The following is a 21,439-nucleotide window of genomic DNA, read 5'->3' as shown; positions in this document are numbered from 1 at the left end:
TTCGCGCTATAGCGCAGCGTAATGACCCGGGAGCCTCTCACCAATGCGGTCGCTGTAAGTTCAAGTCCAGCTCAGGCTGGCTTCCTCTCCGGCCGTACGTGGGAAGGTATTCCAGCAATCTGCGGATGGTCGTTGGTTTCCCTTGGGCTGTGCCCGGTTTCCTCTCACCATAATGCTGACCACCGTCGTATAAGTGAAATATTCTTGAGTTCGGCGTAAAACACCAATCAAATAACTAAATAAATAAAAAAATGAATTAATTTAAATCTAAAATGGATGTAAACATATTTCTGGTGAGAATGAATCCAATTAAATCATTGTTATGCAATGATATGCACACTGACAACTGCAGATATGTAACAGTATAGTAAAATACTAACGTGTCTTTTATAATAGCCAGTCGTAACAAAAACTAATCTACTATAAGGCAATTTCAGTAGAAATAGCTAACCATGTATATACATTTGTATCAGTCATTATAATATCCAAATCGAATGGAATTTATGAAGTGTACAATACTATTATTTGAGCCGATAACAATTTTTACACGATCCGAAAACCTGACATCCCTTAATTCCACAATATAGAGTAAACACTATGAAGTTATTAATGCATCTTTGATTAGAGCAGAGAGCTTACATCTCGGTGGGTATACGCAGTTATGGTAGCCCAAGCCGAGTACCTACATTCGCCAGCCGTGGTGAATGAACATGGCTAGAAGCAGTTCATGTTTTAACTCACTCCCAGTCTTTCCCGAGTTCGACGCACACAGCAGCCTTGGACAAAAGAATGGCTTAAATGTCACGAAAACAGACTTGGCTAAACGACTCCGACCTATGAAAATGGAGGCTTGAAATCAAACGTTCGGGATGAGCCCAAAGATTTACATTAGATTAAATGATCTTGAATTAAAGGCAGGGAAGAACTTAACGTCCGTGGTAGTGTCCATTTAATGAAGTGTTTCGAGTACAATGACTCGAGACGTCGCTGGATATATTTACGCTAGGACATTTGACAGACTGAAAAGGTTGTCAGAAACTCTGAGGGCTAGACTGAGTCAAGCACTCGCACTTCAGGGCAAATGGTTGAGTTGAGGACAACATATGACCTCTTAATCTAAGGCGATTGTCAGGAATAAAAACCTGCCGAAAGTCAAATTTCTTTCCTCATGATCAATAGAATCGATAAAAATCATGCCTGTCCTTTCGAGAGGTTGGTAATTAAGGCAGATGAATTCCGCCTTCAGACTAACATTGCTTCTGGAAACTGAACTGGCCTCAAAACCTCCATAATAGAGCCTGTCAACTGAGGAATTTGCCGGCAACCAGCGAACCAGGAAATCCTGTTTTCTTGTGAGTGTTACCGTATTCATTGGCCAATTCTGAGAGTAATCTACTTACAGGTCTGGACGGCTGGTTCTCCGTGGGCTCCCGGTCGGCAACAGGAAATCTTCTGACAGAGACGTGACTTACTGTGGAACCCGAGATCCGGCACCACACCCCGGAATTCTCACCACATCAGCCGTAGGTCCGGCTCATTTTCCCCATTAAGACCCGTCAGACTGGCTTTAAACAACATGCTTTTCCTCATTACGAAAATCCAAAAGTATTGGAATATTTGTTTGTGTATGTCCTTAATTTTAAAGACCGATCTTGATATTATTTAAGATATATAACAAAATAACAGTCACCTTGAAGTAGACTGATCCCAATACCTTCTTAATTTTTTAAACATTGTCTCACTGAACAACTACATCATAACTGTCACACACAGTATAAAATAGTTCGAGGCCGACCAATACTTGGCCTGTTCCTTTTCGCTGAACACCTGGCCATGCGGAAAACTACATGCACCAAAATATTTTAGTACAGTATTTGTGCATGTAGATGTACCCGGTATACCTTACATGAAGTAGCTATATTTATGTTTAAGTCTTTGCCCAGCGGCCTGAATGTGTTACACATACGTTTTATTTGTCTGAGAATGACCCTGATTTCTGCTTGTAAGCCAGTAAACAATGAAGCCCCACCCATAACTGTTAAGGATATAAACATTGAATGGGTTTCTCTGCCACAAGACCTACAGACTGGCTTTAGAATCTTGCAGAATCTGCTTGAAAGGAATGGAAGGAACATTCGATTGACCGAAGTGCCATTCATGTCTCAGTTTTCCCGTTATTGAGGAATCTGTGAGGGTGTTTAGGGATAAGTCAGCAGTCAGCGCACTGTTGTGCGGGTCAAGGTCGTGGAAGCTTTAGAGCAATGTTATCCCCGGGCAAGCCCGGAGCCATGATAACATCACGTCCTCGACAGACATTCAATCCGACACGATCAATCGGCTACAGAACAAAGACGATTCTAATATCTCGTTTCCGCTCGTCTCCGTGCGGCTTTCAGTGCTTTTATCGACATTGCAGAACAAACTGTCCTTCTTTTGTTACCTGAAACTGTTATCTTTATGACATACAAATTGCTCCCCGCATCGTGGGATAAATGCATGGGTATGACAGCCAGTCTTGGGCGGAGTAATCCCCTTAGCCATCATCACCCTCAGGGCTGACAGCCACGTAATAAAATCAACTAGCTTTATATATCCGCGTAATAAAGCCCCCATCCTTGGATGAAGCACATCCCGTAGATGACGTCAGTGGCCGTTGTGATATGATCACTTCCGGTTCTCCGCGTTCGTGTCGTCCTCTTCTACCTGAGTGTACTGCTCAGGAGGTGGAGCCTGCAATGAGAAACAAACAGCTCTGTTTAATTTGGGGGTAAACCACATCTTACATCAAATATGCAGAGATAGTGAGTGGAAATGAGGTTTCAAATGCCGCTCCAAAGAAAATTAAACAGAAAGATTTTTACACAAAGTCCTCTTCCCTCCTGCAATATCCGGAATCCGCTCACTTAGCAGACATTGTTTCAAGCTAATGTGTGTATGCATGTAATGGTAATGTGTATTTTTGGAGAGATGAGATTTTGCAGCCTAATTACTTCCACTGCCCAGTGTAATTACAATGCTTATAAACCACGACGAACAAATGCATTACAAAAAAGCGCAAAATAAGATTCTCCATCTGGTAGTAATATATGATTTAGATGGTAGACACGTTGACCACCGCATCAAACGCGCCATATTTGTGATAGTATATGGTCCCTGAAGTCCACTTCAAGAAGGACATTCACAAAATATGAGACTGTGCAAGTAGCAAAATGGAAAACAAACACGTAAACATAGCATTACCTTAGGGCAGACATGCTGCGTGTGGAACGATTTATTCCAAGGAGAGTAAATATAGTCATATTAAGGTGAAAATACTTTCTCTTGTGTAGAACGACATTCCTATCTCACACCCGGGGGAGGGAGAAGGGGAGGGAAGATCTGCACGTGAAGCCAGCGTAAAGTGGAGGAAACGGATAATTCTCTAAGGAGGTGGGTGTGGATAGCCATATATTTATCAAAAAACGTTCCGATCAAATGAAACGAGTTTGAAGAGATTAGGACGACGGTCGGTAACCACAACAAAAGGTTAATGGGTTTGATGCGGAATGGATTTCTGAAAAGGTTTCAACTGCCGTAGCAGAGCGTCAGATCTTGTTTATACCACGTTAACAATAGACGTAAAATTCACTCAAGTAAAATAAAACTTTGGTGGTCAAGCAAGAGCAAATACGATGTCTAAAACTAAAGGGCTGTGCAATTCTCTTCTCCTAAATGGGGATTAAAATTTGAAATATTTTATAAAAATGCGAGGGGTCAAAGGACAAACATTTGTTTTCATATATGTACATAAAATATATCATCTCTGTCTTCAAGGGGTCAGGTCAGATTCATTGAGAAACATGAACATATTTCAGTTTTCGGTATGATGTTTCTGGTTCTCACTCCAATAAATTGTAAATATATTTGCCCACGTCATGGTTGAGCGTTAGGCCTTACTGAATCGTTTGTTCTTTTGGGCATTTTCATTGAATATCAAACAGTAATGAAAACCGCCAAAAAAATAAAAATAAAAAATTCGGACAAACAATTGTGACATGCACAATCTGTTCGGTTAAGGTCTTTAACGCTCATCGTTTTCGAACTGTATCTAATATCGCTTAACCTGGGGCTAGGGGCCGTTAAGGCAGCCATGCTCATTACATCTGCATGATGCCTTTATGAATAGTTCAATCAAAGCACGATAAAGATACCTTGTTTAATTGTTATTTGACCTGGAGCTCATTCATGGACTACGAATTTGAACATTGAACATACGGAATTCATGCCTGGAATATCCGCTGTCTGCCCGGCATCACTGAAAACTGATGACCGCTTCTATCTTGGGCATTACCGGCTTTATTTCCTATTTGTATAATTTCTTACATTACTTTGCCTTTGGGAGCTAGTGTTAAACGTTGTTTTGGAAATGGATCTTGCAAATATCGATTTGGAACGCCCTTTACGGACAACGAATGGTGTACAAATGTCGGACATGACGCTTATATTTAGAAACTTAATACTGTCACCAATTTTAATTGTTAAGTTTTTATTAACTTGATAGTCATTAGATTTGTCTCATTAATAACATGTGTTTTATTCAAGGCTTTCACCATAAGACATATCCACTAGTTTCATTTGCCTTTTCTTTGAACTCTTTCGCAACTGAAGTCGAATGTGAGATGAAGATTGAGTTTCATTACATAGGTCATTAGGTGTAGCTGCAGCTCTTTGTACGCGTAATGGCCACCATTTCACGCGACGTTAGCAATTTGAGGCAATCAATAGCACTGCTCATTTTGCGGATACAGTTACCCGAGGCACTTCTCATAACATTTCAGCTCCGAGGAAACCATAACCGGTGCTATCAGTGAGGAAGTTATGCCAAGGGTATATCAATCATAAACTCAGAGGGTAATCAATTTGGTCTGGTCTGTATGATTTAGGTTAAGGTTGTGCCCTTTTCTGTTCTCAGTACCCTCACCTGGAGAGGTTACTTGACTTTTGTTTGATTCGGTCCCCTGCCACCAGGGGTCTGAAATGGCCTTACGGTCACTGGGAAAAGGGTGCTGAAGATGATAGATTTGAAAAATGATTACCCAGGAAATGGGGTCTTTCTTCCCTGAAGGAAAAGCCATGGATGTGATAAGGCTATGACAAAGCTATTTACTTCATTTATAGTAGGTTGAAATGGTTATATATAGCCTCAATTCAGTAATATTGCATGACTTAACTTGTTACTTTCTGAAGGACTACTCTGGCAATACATCTGAACTCCAACAAGCATTTGTACACGTAACAACAGTATAGAACAATTTTATGTGCCAGAACAAACTAATATCAAACCAATCAAACAAGTTGCCCTTACAAAATTTGAGACTAAAGTCACAAAGGGCGATAAACCACCACAGGTTACCCGAGACCCATGGGTATAGCTGTGAAGGTGTGGCAATGTGGTGCGACTGGGAAAACTGAAGGTATCAGGTAGGAGAGGTGATTGAACCTGGACGCGGAGTAACGGATGAGTATCAGTGAACTGGAAATATCTACCGAACCAAGGTTTTTTGGAAAAGGAAAAGCCGCTGGGGTGTGAGAGACAGCTGTCGGCTAGTTGATTGGAGAACGCCGGCGCTGACAAGGCGCTCCACTCATTTGGAAATAAAGGGCAGGTTACTCATGGCTGGTGGAGATTGTTCGACGTCCGTGTAATCTGAAGGCAGCCTGCGGTGTATTACAAATGAAGGGTTTCCTCGAGTACAATGGCAACAGCCCATAAGCCCAACCCTGTATCAATCACATACACAGTCGTCTCTGTTATACTTGATATGTTCACACATTACTTATTATTGTTATTGCATCATTCTATATACAGATCCCCTTCTAACCAACGTTATTGCATTGCGTCTTAATACCCAAGAGTAACTACATGTTAATGCCATCATTCATACTTTTCATACTCAGTATTGTCTTTATTCTATTTGAATACATTCACAAATTACTTCTTATTATTGGAGCTTTCTCTACAAATCAGTTAGTCATCCTTATCGCACGGCACCTCAGTAACCAACAATAAATGCATATTGGTGTCATGGAGCATTCAGTCTAACATAACATGGCACATTGCGAAGATGAAAGTACCAGCCATGGACCTAACCATTCTAGCAGAGCTTTCTTGGGTTGTATTGTTGCTGTATGCAGCTATATGTCAGCAGGGAAAAAGCTCACAATTACGGACATCAGAGCGCAGGTGGGACAATTGTGTGACGAGATTGTTCGGGAACTCACTATCCACTTGTACACGCGCTTGAATTGGCTTCTAAAACATTGATATCATCTATAGTTGATCTGCCTTTAATTAGACCTACATGTGACGCCCTGTCAATGTTATCGACATCTTCCGAACAGAAACCTAATCCACACAACACAATGAGATATAAACGGAAAAATCAATATGAACAGATCGATTATATCTGATAAAATTACTTGTGATGCTGGCTTTTCCTGTCCGTTACCTGTGGAATCAGAGTGTCTTTGTTGTCACCTTTAGTTACTAACTGGAGAATCAATAATCTACACCAAGCTAAATCAGGAGGTTTGGACAATGAAAACGTATGATTTTCAACAAAGATAACTAGAAGTATCGACTTCTGGTTTACATGAAGTTGAATAGTACATTTAAAAAAAAAACAGCTTGAAGCGAATGTATGTTGCATTTCCAGTTTGCATCATTTTTTTTTTCAGAAAAACTGAACGAATGCTTTAATCATTAGCAAAAGTCAGCATTAATTCGATTTTTTCCCAGAATGCTTAGCTTTTTAAAGAAGGGGAACATCACATTTCATGTCACACACGCAAGGGTCCAGATGAAATCTGATGTATTCAATTATTATCAAGGATGGCCATTTGAAGACTAATCAGGACAAAAAATCTTAGTCTCTTTCCATCCTTTTTTGTGTCAGCAGCAAGCAGTGATGAGATAGAACGGCCTTGCTCCTCAGAGGCAAAAACAAAGGAATCAACCGTTTAAGGGAAACTGTCAGACAGTTTGATTGCCTGTGGTTTATCGATCTAGTTGGGTGCAGCCAAACAGTTCATTGTCAAACTGACAGTTCATGATAAGGCACTTGTCTTGAAATGGTGGACATTAGCTCGCGGAATAATCACCAGTCGACCAGATATGCGCCCCTCTCACTTATGTACACCCAACCTTGCTGACTGCGTGGATGTCAAATCAAACCCGTAATGTCTTTCTAAAACGTCCCATTTGTTCGGCTTGAATAGATGAAAAAACAAACTCTGGATCTTTATATTACAGTCACGAATCATCAATCCGATTGATGGTAAACAAGTTAGAAATAAAATGGGCATTAATTTCATTTTCATGCCAAGGCTCTAACGAAATAAAAAAAGAATAGCTCACGTGGGCGGCATTCTGTGTGGCAGAAAACAAAATCTGACTTCGAGAACAACGCAGCATGCTGCTCTGTGCGTTTCTTGTATCTATAGCTTGAACAGGACCTAGCTCCTGGCAATCTGATGGGTGACATTTAAACAGCATTAGCTGTTAACTGGTAAGATCGCGTGTTGAAATATTATTAAGTAAAAAAGTGAAATGAATTTATATAACAGAACTGCAGTAAAAATGAATAACAGAGCACTGGAAATGCTTATGGAAAATGATAAAGGTACAGATTATAGAAAAGATACAAGTATTTGCGATGTTACAGGACAGCATTTGGTGATTCATTTCTTTTTTTCATTGGTGTTTTACGCTGTATTCAAGAATATATGTGACGACGACCGTATATATACCTTTAATTATATATACCTATATATTATTATATATACCTTTAATTACTTCTATTTTAATGTAAACTCAATTATTTTGTTCAGGATATTATGATATTAATTATCATTAGCGAAATGTGTTTGGAATTTTCATCTAAGATACACAAGTTTCAGTTCACTCCCTGTTTTATGGCTTGTCTGCGTTCATTGCATGTGTGTTGTGAAGGACGGAATGCCATAATGTAATGTAAGGGATGGCTTATGTTACGTCGCAGTTCTGAGAACCCTCATCGACTCGATAAATACATGCTTGCTATAGAATGAGCTAAGCCGGTGAAATATGACAATAAGAACCATTTTTTCTCAAAACCAGAGATAATCTTGTTCTTGGGGATTGGAAAGTTTCTTTAAAAAAAAAACAAGCACTAAGTCAATCTTTGTGCTGCCATTTAACTAGATAAAATATTCTCCATTGTTTCAATAAACACAATGCATGTCATTTTATCTGAAGACTGTTTGGGTCTATGCGTCGAACAGACACTAGTACACCAGCCGTCAACCAATAGATAGGATCCGTGTCAATAATCGCAAGGCCAATGTGACCGTTACTACATCTCATGAGGCGACTTGAACAGATCTCATGAACTTGATCTCATGGACAGATTTGGATGTGAAAAATATGTCATCAACTGTTGGAATTAAAATGAAACTGCTGACAGACTGGAAAATTATGAAATGTTAAGAAAATATATTTTTCTGACACAGCCTTTATAAAAAGGACACAGTAAATATACATTTCAGCCCTAAAAAGGGTCTTGCAGTTACCTGAATTATGTCACAAAATCTGAATTTAAAAAGAATTTCACGGGTGACCAAAGACACAAACATTTCAGGTGGAGTGTTGCAGCTATCCTTTTCTCAACGTCACTTCACACCCACCTGTGCTTGTATGAAACGTTACAGTCAAGGCGAGACTGAAATTCCCGCAGTTCCTGTTTGTCCTCGCCGGATCCAAGTTATATGTTCCACTTTTGACATTTCTTTTGGATTGTGTGCATGGAAATATACACGCGGACTTCTTAACACAACTGAAAGCGGCTTTTCATTTGCATGCAAAAAAGAAAAGATTTTTATGTTATAATTCCTCGACTGTTTTAGATATAGATAATGCCTTTGCTTGTGCTAATCCTGCTAGAGCTTATACCAAGATTATTGTCATTGTCGTCGAAAACCTTTGTTATCACGGGGTATCGGGTGATGAGGGAAGCAAAGCTTGTACAGGCAGACTAATTAGCAACCTACACAAGATGACGGGTGTAAACTGGAGAGCAGAGGCAGCAGGTTAGGTTGGCGTGTGAAACGAAAACATGTCACCTACAGAGACACACTGCTCAGGAGAGAAGGGGTGTTACATGAACAATGTAGGGTGTACGGACAAAGGGCCCTAAGGGAAATATTTGCATCGTGACGCTTGGAACCAGAAGCCATTAAGCTATCCCAAAGTAAGCGGACAGAAAAAGCGGATAGCCTCAGAAAGGATAGGACCTCAATGAAACGTGCACTGGTACTGTTCTAACAGACGGTTTCAATACTCTCGAGTCTACGCGTTTAATTCCTATCATTTCTTTATGCATGCCATGCATGCAATCATATAATGCCCTCCATATGCATATCTTAATATTTCATACTGCGGAGGCACGACAGCTTGTTATATGTCTTTAACACCTCCCCCCCCCCCCTCCAGTGCAGAGATGAATAGCGTAACGTGGGCCTGTGTTCGCATCAACAACTCTTGGGAAATGACATAAATAACTGAGTCCAGCAGCTGGACATGAGCGCAGCAGGAACTATCAACATACCAGTTGAGCCAAGGACGGAACACGCTCTGTCTGTATGGTATCACAGAGTGTGATTACGTCTCTGTATTTTATGTCTTCCGTACGATCAACAAATTTCTGAGTTTGCGTGCTAACAACTCACTATTGGTTCGATTATTTAGCGAAGAGATTATTTTGTTGTAGTAATAGCACGTCTGTAAGTTTAGAAAGGTAGACTTATTGCTGTTGAGGTGATAACAAATACGAACGTAACTCAAAGCTGCATGAATCCTTCTTACACTGGAGACTTATCTGTACAGTGAAAATGGCTGTTTACTTTGTGTATGGTCTTTGTTAAAGAGAGTTATTTCATGCTTTTTTTCGATGCTACCTTTAATAAATTGACCGGAATAGAAGTAGAACTTTAACTAATACAAAATATAATCAGTATAAATAGTACCAACATGTTGAATACGCCAAGACCTTTGATCAAACAATGCCCCCACCCCCCACAACAAAACAACAGCGAGAATAACAACAACAACAACAACAAAAAAAACAAAAAACATCCGGTCAGAAAAGTTGTCTGTCTATTGTGTGTAGATACGCATAGAATCCCAGTTGCTTTGGAAGCGTTATATGCTCCTTCTCTTCGCTTAAGCTCATAATATATCTCAGGTATCCTCTCCAGCCGTACGTGAGAAGGTCTTTCTGTAAACTGCGTATAGTCGTGGGTTTCCCCTTGGCTGTTCTCGGTATGCTGACCGCCGCCATATAAGTGAAACATATACAGCGTGAAAAACCAATCAAATAAGTAAATGAAATAAAAATATGTCTTAGACGATCACATGGGGAATGTTACTTAATGACCTACATCTCACCTGTAATTACAAATCCGTTTTTACTCACCTCTTGAGCTTGAGTTGCAGCACGCCGGCGGTTACTGAACCGGAAGTAGCCCTTCAGGCGGTCCTTGGTGGTATCTGACATCTTCCAGGAGGCGAACAGTACGGGGTTGATGCATGTTGAGAGGAAGCCAAACCACGTGAAGGTGAGGTAGGTGATGTCATAGTGGTCTCGGTTGTCGTCATTTTCGTGGACGAAGTAAGTGACAAGAATGAGAAGGTTGAGCGGACACCAGCACATGGCGAACAGGGTGACCATGGCGATCATATACGACTGGGTGATCTTTTCCTTGGCAATGTCCAGATCGTCGTCGCTGTCTTGAGTGAATCTTTCTGTACAGGACTTGGCCAGGGCTGACTCCCCGCTCGCCAGGGCAGACTCGCCGCTAGCACCCTCGGGGTCAATTCTCTGCTCGCCTTCTGTCGCAGACCAGGTAGATCTTGAGAACTTGTACCGGGAATCAGTCAGACTAAAAGCCCTTAGAGCATCCTCCGTTGTGCTAGAAGTGAAGTGAACAGACACCGAGGCGGATTCGCGGCATTTCAGCTCGGCCGAGACTTTGACGTACAAAAAGCTAATGATGGCCAGGGGCATGGCGTATAAAGTAATGAACATGGCTCGAATATACTCCTCTATGTGTTTCTCTAAATGGACATAACAAATCCCTACACCGTTAAATTGAGCACCGAGGAAGAATTCTAAATCAATATATTTAATATAAACTGCGTATGGTAAGACGACACAAACGGCCACAACCCAGACGGCTATAGTGCAGAGACCGGCAGGGACTCGGGATTTGAACGGGTTGACGATGAGGCGGTAACGGTCAATGGCAATGAAGACAAAAGTCAGCATGGAGGCGTGAATTGGGAAAAAACTGCATCATCGGCAAGAAGAAACACATGAAGCTGCCGAATATCCAGTTCTGAATAAGCAGGTTAGCCAGAGTCATGGGCATTACGAACACACACTTGATCAGGTCAGAAAACGCCAGATTGCCCAGGAAAAAGAATGTCTGGTCGTGGTAGAGCCTTCTTCTTCCCATGACCGTGACCATTGCGATGTTGCCGATGATGCCGACCATTCCGACTAGGGCGTGAAGAAACATGAAGAGAGGATAGACATACTTGAGGGAGGGCCGGACATAAGGCTGAATATAATCCATGGTATAGTTACCGTGATTGTGAGACATAAACTCGTGTATCAAGTCCACGTAGTTGGATTTGGACTCTGCGAGAGTCATCTTTGTACTGGCGAAGATTACTTCTGAGGGGAACAAAAGGAAATCCTATGTCAGTGTTTCTCCACCTGACATGTTCACTACTGTCAGGTCTGAGGAGAGATTCCCGACGCCAGGCGGTTAACAGCGGTCAGGACAGCGCTCTGCAGCACGGTCACTGTGTCGTCTGGTACAGAGGGCTGCTCCGCTCTCCAATAAAGCCATCAACACTGCTGCGTCGCCGCTAATTTTTATATACACTCACCAACAGTTGACGCATTTCAGTTACAAATAATGGTTGTCAACAGAATAACAGTGGCTGTTTCTCAAATTAGCGAATCTTAATCCCACCTTCAGATGAAGATGCTGTTAATTCGATCAGCAGCTGAGCATGTGAGGCAGTGACATTCTCGTCGGGACACGACTGTATTCAGAGCCCGATGCTCGGTGATCTGAACGAGCAATCGTCCCTTTAAAGCCCCGACAACTATGCGGCTCCAGGCGACCAGCGACTCCGGCAGCGGCAGCAGGGGATGTGCAATACCGCTCCTAGATCCGTCGATAGTGGTATGACATAGGCTAACGCATGAGAAAATCGAACTCTCATTCCAGCCAAAGAAAAGACGATAAAATGTGTTGGCCCAATCAGTGTTGATATAGCACGTGATGAGGGTAGGGTATTGGGCTGGATGACCTGGCGCAACGACAATGAGTCTATAGACAACATTAGCCAATGAGAAAACAGAGAGGAGGTTATTTGTAAGTCTGCGATCACAAAACACCCGTAGACAGAGAAGCGGCCCACTTCACAGCCTCGGGTCGGGACCAGAAGCAAGAGACAGCCTATTAGTCTGTATAAACAATACATCCAATTATCCTGAGGTGACAAGACACCTTTGTATAGGGTAGAACTTAGTGTAGCAATAGTGTATTGAATTTGTTTCTTGTTGATGGAAATTCACACATGAAGCTGTCCTAGATGTGATCATCCATACTTTCAGTCCTTGGCGCGGACAACGTGGTATCCAGTAGCTCAGATTATCTCTGTGATTGTCATTTTGTTCCACATTATAGGGAATTACCTAGTATTCGGGGTGCTTACTGGTCACAATGGACGCAATACGCGTCTAATCATTCACACTGCCGTGGTGGTTTATTCACATGGTCGTGGTTGTAACTTGAATTTTACACTAAATTGTACCTGATATAAGTCTGATATCACACTCAGATCAAAATATGTGTACATTACATACAAAGAAATTTATGTAATCAGATTACATGTTGCCCAACATGACACGAACAGTTAACAGTTTTCGGCTGTATTAAGAATACATACATGTATCTAATCAACAATGCGTGAACAATTCCAAATCAAAGCCCCAAATAACAAACCAGTTCAACAACAAAATTACTCTTTTTGTGAATTATTTTTTTAAGCCTTGTCGGAACCTCGTCATTCGCAGTGTATGCCTAAAACCTGCTGACTTAAATCTGCAAATGAACCAGCGGAAGCTGAATTCGAGACGCACTCTCTTTGGTGAATGGCCGTTGTGTATATTTTGTATTTGCATGGAGCATACGCATATAGGAAACCATTATCTGGAATACCGCATGCACTCACCTCATTATTCTTATCCAGTCGTTGTTCTTATCCTGACAGTATTCTTATCTATTCATTATTCTTATCCAGTTGGTATTCTTATCCAGTCGTTATTGTTATCCTGTCATTATTGTTATCCAGTCGTTTTTCTTATCCAGTCATTATTCTTATCCAGTCATTATTTTTATTCTTTCATTATTCTTATCCGGTCATTATTGTTATCCAGTCGTTGTTCTTATTCAGTCGTCATTCTTATCCTGTCATTATTCTTATCCAGTTGTTATTCTTATCCTGCCATTATTATTATTGAGTCGTTATTTTTATCTAGTCATTATTCTTATTCAGTCATTATTCTTATCCTGTCGTTTTATTCTTATCCTTTCATTATTCTTATCCAGCCGTTGCTCTTATCCTGTCATTATTGTTATCCTGTCATTATTTTTATCCTGTCATTTTATTCTTATCCTTTCATTATTCTTATCCAGTCGTTGCTCTTATCCTGTAATTATTGTTATCCTGTCATTATTCTTTTCCAGTCGTTATTCTTATCCAGTCATTTTTCCTATCCTGTCATTATTCTTACCCAGTCACTATTCTTGTCCAGTCGTTGTCTGCCGTTATATACCGTTATGTATTGACATTATCAGTAGCACCTATGGCCATCAGTAAAACCACTCAGCATAGGTACCAAGCAAACCTCTACATAATCGCTGTACATGAAAGTGTTGACAATATGTTCTTCGCGTTTTGGATAGCTTGGGGGAAAATCGCTTCTCTGGCAGATGTCCAATTTGTTTTTAGGGGTTTTTTTTGTTGCTTGTGAAGTTAAGTTATGCGTTATGCCGGGTCGCGTCATACTAAATAGTGCTTGCTGCTGTCTGGTTTGGCGCTCAGCACTGAGAGGTTAGAGCAGGTAACACGACTGGTTGGCCCGGTGTCAGTATAATGTGACTGGGTGGGATGCATGTCATGTATGGTGTCTTCGGCATGACACTTCAGTTGTATATATACATATACTACTACTTCAGTAGCAGCATCACTTTGGTGGCATGGACTAGCCCTGCCACCAGGCATAGTATATGTCGACACGCAACTGATTAGTCCTCGTCGTCATATGTTAAATACGACGTAAAATACAAGCATACAAGCATACAAGCATACATACAAATTATGCTATGCTACAAGCGTTCAGAAACTTGTTAATGCCATCTAGTTTGTGTCATCTTCAACTACAGTTGACTCCTCCGTTAACGTCCCATCCTCTATATGTGTTAATTCTGTCCTCTAACATATCGGCAAGGGGAATGATGTAAAAGGGAAAGTGGGATGATGGCTTTGACGTAGGATTTTAGCACCCTATACCTCAAGATCATACCAGTGTACGGTTGTTCTTTAACTACCGTTATAGTACCCAGTTATATCTTGTTACCAAAGATACGTGTCTAACTTCAACGTGAGTGAGGCTCAATTTAATGAAAGTACCATGTTTAGATTCGACTTTTGCGCCTTTGCCTAGCAGACAACCGCTTTGGGGAACTTCCTTGTACAAAGTGACAATTATGAAAACCCTGTGATTTGCGCAAGCATATATTTATAGCTACATTCTACATAGGTATATGTATAAATTCAAATTGAGATAAAATATATATACAAAAAAACATAGAAGGCAAAACCAGGACGCGGACGATAGTGTGATAACTGGCAAATGGTCACACGGTCCGGTTTCGCTTGAATTTACCTCAGCTGGGATTTTATTCCAACTTCCAGTGTAGACATGTGCTTAAATATACATTTACATATATAGTACCAACTTTCACTAACACCATGCCATAAGGAAACTCCAATAGAGATGATTGGTTCAAAAGACTTTAACATTGTTGGAGACTGATCGATGAACTTACCTTTCCGTGAATACCTACATGTGCATATTTGGCTGACTTGTACTTTTCGTTAATCAAACTACAAGCGTTTTTCACGGGGAACAGTCGTTTTTTATTCCTTACAGGACCACGTACTACAAGCGTTTTTTCACGGGGAACAATCGTGTTTTATTCCATACAGGACCATATACTACAAGCGTTTTTTACGGGGGACAGTCGTTTTTTATTCCATACAGGACCATGTACTACAAGCTTTTTTTCACGGGGGACAATCGTGTTTTGTTCCACACAGGACCATGTACTACAAGATTTTTTCACGGGGGACAGTTGTGTTTTATTCCATACAGGACCATGTACAACAAGCTTTTTTCACGGGGGACAATCGTGTTTTATTCCATACAGGACCATGTACTACAAGCTTTTTTCACGGGGAACAATCGTGTTTTATTCCATACAGGACCATGTACTACAAGCTTTTTTCACGGGGGACAATCGTATTTTATTCCATACAGGACCATGTACTACAAGCTTTTTTCACGGAGGACAGTGGTGTTTTATTCCATACAGGACCATGTACTACAAGCTTTTTTCACGGGGGACAATCGTGTTTTATTCCATACAGGACCATGTACTACAAGCTTTTTTCACGGAGGACAGTGGTGTTTTATTCCATACAGGGCCATGTACTACAAGCTTTTTTCACGGGGGACAATCGTGTTTTATTCCATACAGGGCCATGTACTACAAGCTTTTTTCACGGGGGACAGTGGTGTTTTATTCCATACATGACCATGTACTACAAGCTTTTTTCACGGGGGACAATCGTGTTTTATTCCATGTAGAGCTGTATACTTGGTCGACATCCTCCACTCTGGCTACGATTAACATAGAACAACTGAAACAGCTTGGCAAATGATTAGAACAGAGACCTAATTTAAACGTGTTGACGACCAGTGTTATTTGTTTAATTCCTTAACCTGTTTGGAAAGACTTATCGTTTTTTATACTAAAATGGCGGTTTTATTCAGCAGGGCAGCGGTATGTAATATCAAACTCTTGGTGGGGTCATTTCCTATGTGTATTTTTTACTCAACTATGGATTAATGTCTTTTCCTTCATACGATGGCTGTTAGTTTAACTGGTGTTGGAAACCTTTGGCAAGTTACTGACGTGTGACGTACTGGTGGAAGATGAATTGTCGTCTACGGTTTAAGACTGCATAAGCGACCCTAGGAGGGCCGGGTAAAGCTTATAGTGTCAATAATTAAGCTCTAGAAAGCAATGAGGGGGAAAAACTTGGCATCTACATGTACAAAAGAATCTGCCTTGTACAAAGCAGCCAGGTCTGAACGAGGCTACGGTTTCAGGAAAGTAGTCGTCATGGAGGGCTATAATTCTCAAAGCTGCCACTGTTTATTTCAGATTTGGCCTAGGTCGGCAAGTTGATGTAGACGCTATTTAGCGAAATCAACACTCAATATCTATTTTTAATTACAACGGATGGATCCGAGCAACCTGCTATCAGATCGTTATAACCTATTACCAAAATCATTATGATACATTACAAATTCCTTATAACCCATTACCAAATCTGTCTTACCCATTGCTAGCTCATTATCGACAAATTCAAGGTCGTTATAACGAATTATCTCGTCCATTGTCCTAGATGCAGGCATTGCAGGGCTTGATGAATTGTTTAGCGGTGAGACAGATATTATTTTTATCCCGCCATCAAACAGGTTTGTGCAGATCAATTTTCCCATAATATATGTATGACTAGCAATGATCTAAATGAGAAAAAATTGAAAAAGGATACCTTTGTAAGGATTTGGTAAGCCTTCTCATGTATAAAACCATTTTAATATTCATTACCTGTAATATATTTGTTTACAATGGTGTTTCACAACCGTACCTGAGAATATTTTATTATACGAGGGCGCCCAGCATTATGGTGGGAGGTAACCGAGCCGGGCTCGAGGGAAATCCACGGGCATCCGTAGTCTGCTGACAGATCTTTCCAGGTGCGACCACCGAGGAAAAAACACAAGTTGGACTTGAATTCAAGGCCATAGCATTGGTAAGAATCGCATTGGTGATTGCATTGGTGAGAAACACTGTGAAAACATTTTGATAAAGGGTCAGGTATTCCTTATATGAAATTTAAGCAAACGGGAAATCGTCAAACATAATGATTGTTACAGGTCGTGATATTGTGCCATCTCAAATACAAGATCCCAGTTCAACAGTCAGCTGAGAGCTAAAGCATTACCAGTGTAAGGCTACGCAATTTAGCTTCCTTTGTTCAGTTTAAGACTTAAAGAACGTTGAAACGTTGAACTGCATTAATATCTTCTCTCTGGTTTTTCTAGGGACCTTTAATTCGTAGAATCTCTCAGTGGAGAAAACTGGCGGTGACGCACAAGGAAATCTATACCCGTTAAATCCATGATTACAACGAATTCAGGGACTCGGAGTCTGGGTGCAATATATATCTTCTTTTGTCAATACTGCTACAAAGCTGGGAAAAGCATGTCGGGACACAATCAAGATTGCTACCATTTTTAATGGAATTTTATATTATTCCACAAGGAAACGTATTCATAACGATATTGTGAGAGCCGATTTCGTGTAGGCGTCAACAATCGCGTAATAATGAGCCCGGCTATTGCAAGAAAGGAAAGGAGTCGCCTGTTTTCAACATCAATGGAAAGATATTGTTGATGCTGTTGCCTAGGCAAGGAATTTATAAATCTATGAAGGTCTGGTACGGTCATCGTAAAATCACAAATACGACCAGCAATGCTGCCAAGCAATGATTTGTTGTAGCATGGCATAATCACATTGCAAAATCCTACCATTGCTTGAAAATACCACCAGACAATAGACCGTATCCAACTTTCCTAAGACGCATTACGAACACAGAAAATGAAATAACCAGTTCCCCAAATCAGACAATCAAGGACGTGCAGAAATGGTGTATATCTTAGTTGCCATTGAACTGTTTCCTTGAGGTCTTAGCTGTACTGTGTTTAAATGGTTTGATTAACATTACACATACACGTATGCATTTTGCAGGGTTTATGCAAAACCTATATGTATATGATGGGTAGACTTGTCGTTGCTAACATACTTCGTCAGACTGATAGGTAACACGGATACTTCACTCCTATTGGTTGATTTATTTCTTTGTTTCAGACATACTGAGGATTCATGTCCACACAGCGCCCATGGAATCATATTTCCATGCAGCTTACAGTGCGAGGGACGGTAAGTTGACAGGAGGCTGGGTTTTACCAGATTTCACCGGATTTCACCGGTTACGCTGCACACTACATTTGGCAAGTCACCGACGAACTTCTTCTGCATGTAACGCACTGTGTTTCACGCAAAGAGCGAGCTCAGTGTATTAGCCATATGCACAATAGGCAATTTATCTCTGAACAACCCCATGTAAGGCTACCTGAACCTTCCTTTGAGATTTGTCAACGGCTTATCTCCTCCAACACCACGGGAACCTTGGAGCCCGAGGGAACTGGAGAATTTCCTACCCGAGGCTGAGATTTAATAAAGCACCTCGTGTATCCAAACGATTGAGAGACGAGCATTGTAACCACACGGCAACAACACACCCCTTTTCGTGGCTCAGAATCCCAGGTGTTGTGGAAGGGCTGCTTGTTTCACTGACCAATGCTTGGGTTGGTGCACACTGAAGGATTACAATATGATCGCGTCAGCTGGCACTGACCAGACCTTTTTTGGCACTTGCCGCCCGCTGAAAGAGCTTCCCAGCTGTCTCCGGGTGGCATTTAATCCGAGGAATTAACACAAATAAATCAGACATGAGGTTTATACCAAGCTAGATTTTACAGCTGTGAAATTTAATACTCTAGAAATATAATGCATGTAACATTTCGCTAACAGCACCCACATAAAATTCCTGCGTAAAAGTCATAGCACGGTTTCTCTTTCCTTTGTCTCCGATGTGAATAGGCCTGTCTATATCATTAATTTTATGGAGAGCAAGTATACGTTTATATAATTAGCCGTTATTCATAATTTGAGAGAAACAAAGATTTTTTATAAGTCATAAAAATGCTGCGCAGGCAGGAGAATAGAATAATTCCCTGTAACTATGAGCATTGGGTAAACATCTTAGGATCGCTCGGACATGACGTGCACCCAACTCTTCTAAAATGCGTCGTCGCTGTATACTGTAAGCGTTAGGATAAACTGACACTCATATGGAAATTAATGAGTGGAGGAACGTTAGACGGCTGTGCACGGTATACTAACAGAGTACGAACTGACACCCCTATGGAAACAAATGAGTGGAGGAAGATTAGACGGCGTTGCACGGCATCCTAACAGAGTACGAACTGATACTCCTATGGAAAGAGATGAGTGGAGGAAGATTAGACGGCGGTGCATGGCATCCTAACAGAGTACGAACTGATACTCCTATGGAAAGAGATGAGTGGAGGAAGATAATACGGCGGTGCATGGCATCCTAACAGAGTACAAACTGATACTCCTATGGAAACAAATGGGTGGAGGAAGATTAGACGGCGGTGCATGGCATCCTAACAGAGTACGAACTGACACTCCTGTGGAAACAAATGAGTGGAGGAAGGCTAGACGGTGGTGCATGCCATCCTAACAGAGTACGAACTGACACTACTATGGAAACAAATGAGTGGAGGAAGGCTAGACGGCGGTGCATGGCATCTTAACGGTATGCGATCGCCTCTTGAAATTAGGAGTCGTATTATTGATGATACACGGAATATGTAGTTCATAGGTAAATGTTTCATAGCATAAATAGCTAGGCACTCTAATCTGGCGATTAAAAGGTCAGCTGCCCTTACCTTTGATCCTGTTATAGGAGCACGTTTCATCTCGGTCATAGCGAGAGGAAAAGTCCTCGGGGAACGAGATCGAATGTTTAATATCCCCCACCAAACACCAAAAACTTTGCTTAAAACCATTTCGTGAACTTGCATAGGTTGAACTTGAAATCTGACAAATGTGACGGGGCGACACTTTTAGGGTTTGAACCTTTGATCTTTGGAACGAACTTCAACCACCAGACAAATGTAAACATTTTTATTGCAGTCCAATTTCAGGATTTTCCGAAGCATTTGTTGTCATGTGGAATGAACTAAATTGTGATTGTAAAGTGTGGCAAAGCTGCGTAAAATGATTATGTAATTATTGCTGTCTAACATCCAGACATGACATAACTGCATTGTCCAACCAGTTCCAGTCTGGTTACATTTATAACTATATTACATTTATACGAATTACACGAATTACATTTATAACTGTCAGCGTCAACAGCGCAAAAGCTGCCTGAAGAAAGGTTAATATATGTCAAACATCAGTTATAATATTTCGAAGAGTTTCGCCTACAGCACAAACTTGTTTACAAACTAGACACGCCGTGGGGCCTACTTCTAAAGTATGAACATCTAAAGTATGAATGTAAGTTCAATAATATGTATAAGCAGAACATAAATAGTCGTTGACTGCTCAGGAAAATTAAGTATTGATCAGGCTTACGTCGCTCAACTTGAGTTTCCCTGGATGCATGGATCTTGTTATTACCATGGTTAACAAATCTGTCAATGTCTTCATTTTCAAAACACGTCTGAAATATAAAACCCATTCTTCCGAAAATCCAATTATTGTGTTTATTTGAGAAAGATTATAATATTAACAAGTCGTTGTAAGGAACTTCAATATTTGCAAAGGTTTTGCGCCAGTGTCCACCACCGGTCCTTTATCAGATTGCTGGGCGAATTCATTTATTTTATTTGGTTGGTGTTTTACGCCATACTCATGGGCGAATTAAGGACACTTCACGTTGATTGTCGGTAATATTGCAGGCGAGATATAAAACTAAACCATGCTGTTGAGAAGGGTTTGTAGCACCGTGATTAAACTGTGCCTCTGTCCCAAACGTTCCAGTGTATCACGGCGAGCTATTGTTCTGTCATATATAGAGCGTTGGCGAAAGTATATGACAAAGATGACATTCTGGTCTTGGCGGTGACGTTGGCTTAGGGCAAGGAACAGCCTGGAAACAGCATCCATGACTCACAGAATACAGTCCGGATATTTTCTTCCAATCTTGCCTGAGGAACTTTGAGCTTATTGTTCAAAGCTAATGGATTTATCTCGTCCTAATAATCTATAATTATTTCCGAACACCCATTCGTTATTGGTGCAGAAACATTTAGCCTAATTCCCCTAC

At 40.9% G+C, this 21,439-nt stretch overlaps 1 pseudogene; it reads right to left on the bottom strand.

The window, feature by feature from the left end:
- Positions 1-2,059: 2,059 nt before the first annotated feature.
- On the bottom strand, positions 2,060-11,799 carry LOC135468579 (neuropeptide Y receptor type 5-like; annotated as a pseudogene).
- Positions 11,800-21,439: the final 9,640 nt, after the last annotated feature.

This window comes from Liolophura sinensis, chromosome 6, assembly GCF_032854445.1.
Source record: "Liolophura sinensis isolate JHLJ2023 chromosome 6, CUHK_Ljap_v2, whole genome shotgun sequence".
NCBI classification, from domain to species: Eukaryota; Metazoa; Mollusca; class Polyplacophora; order Chitonida; family Chitonidae; genus Liolophura; species Liolophura sinensis.
Note: the sequence above shows the minus strand (reverse complement) of the source record. Positions and strands in the feature narration are given on the sequence as shown.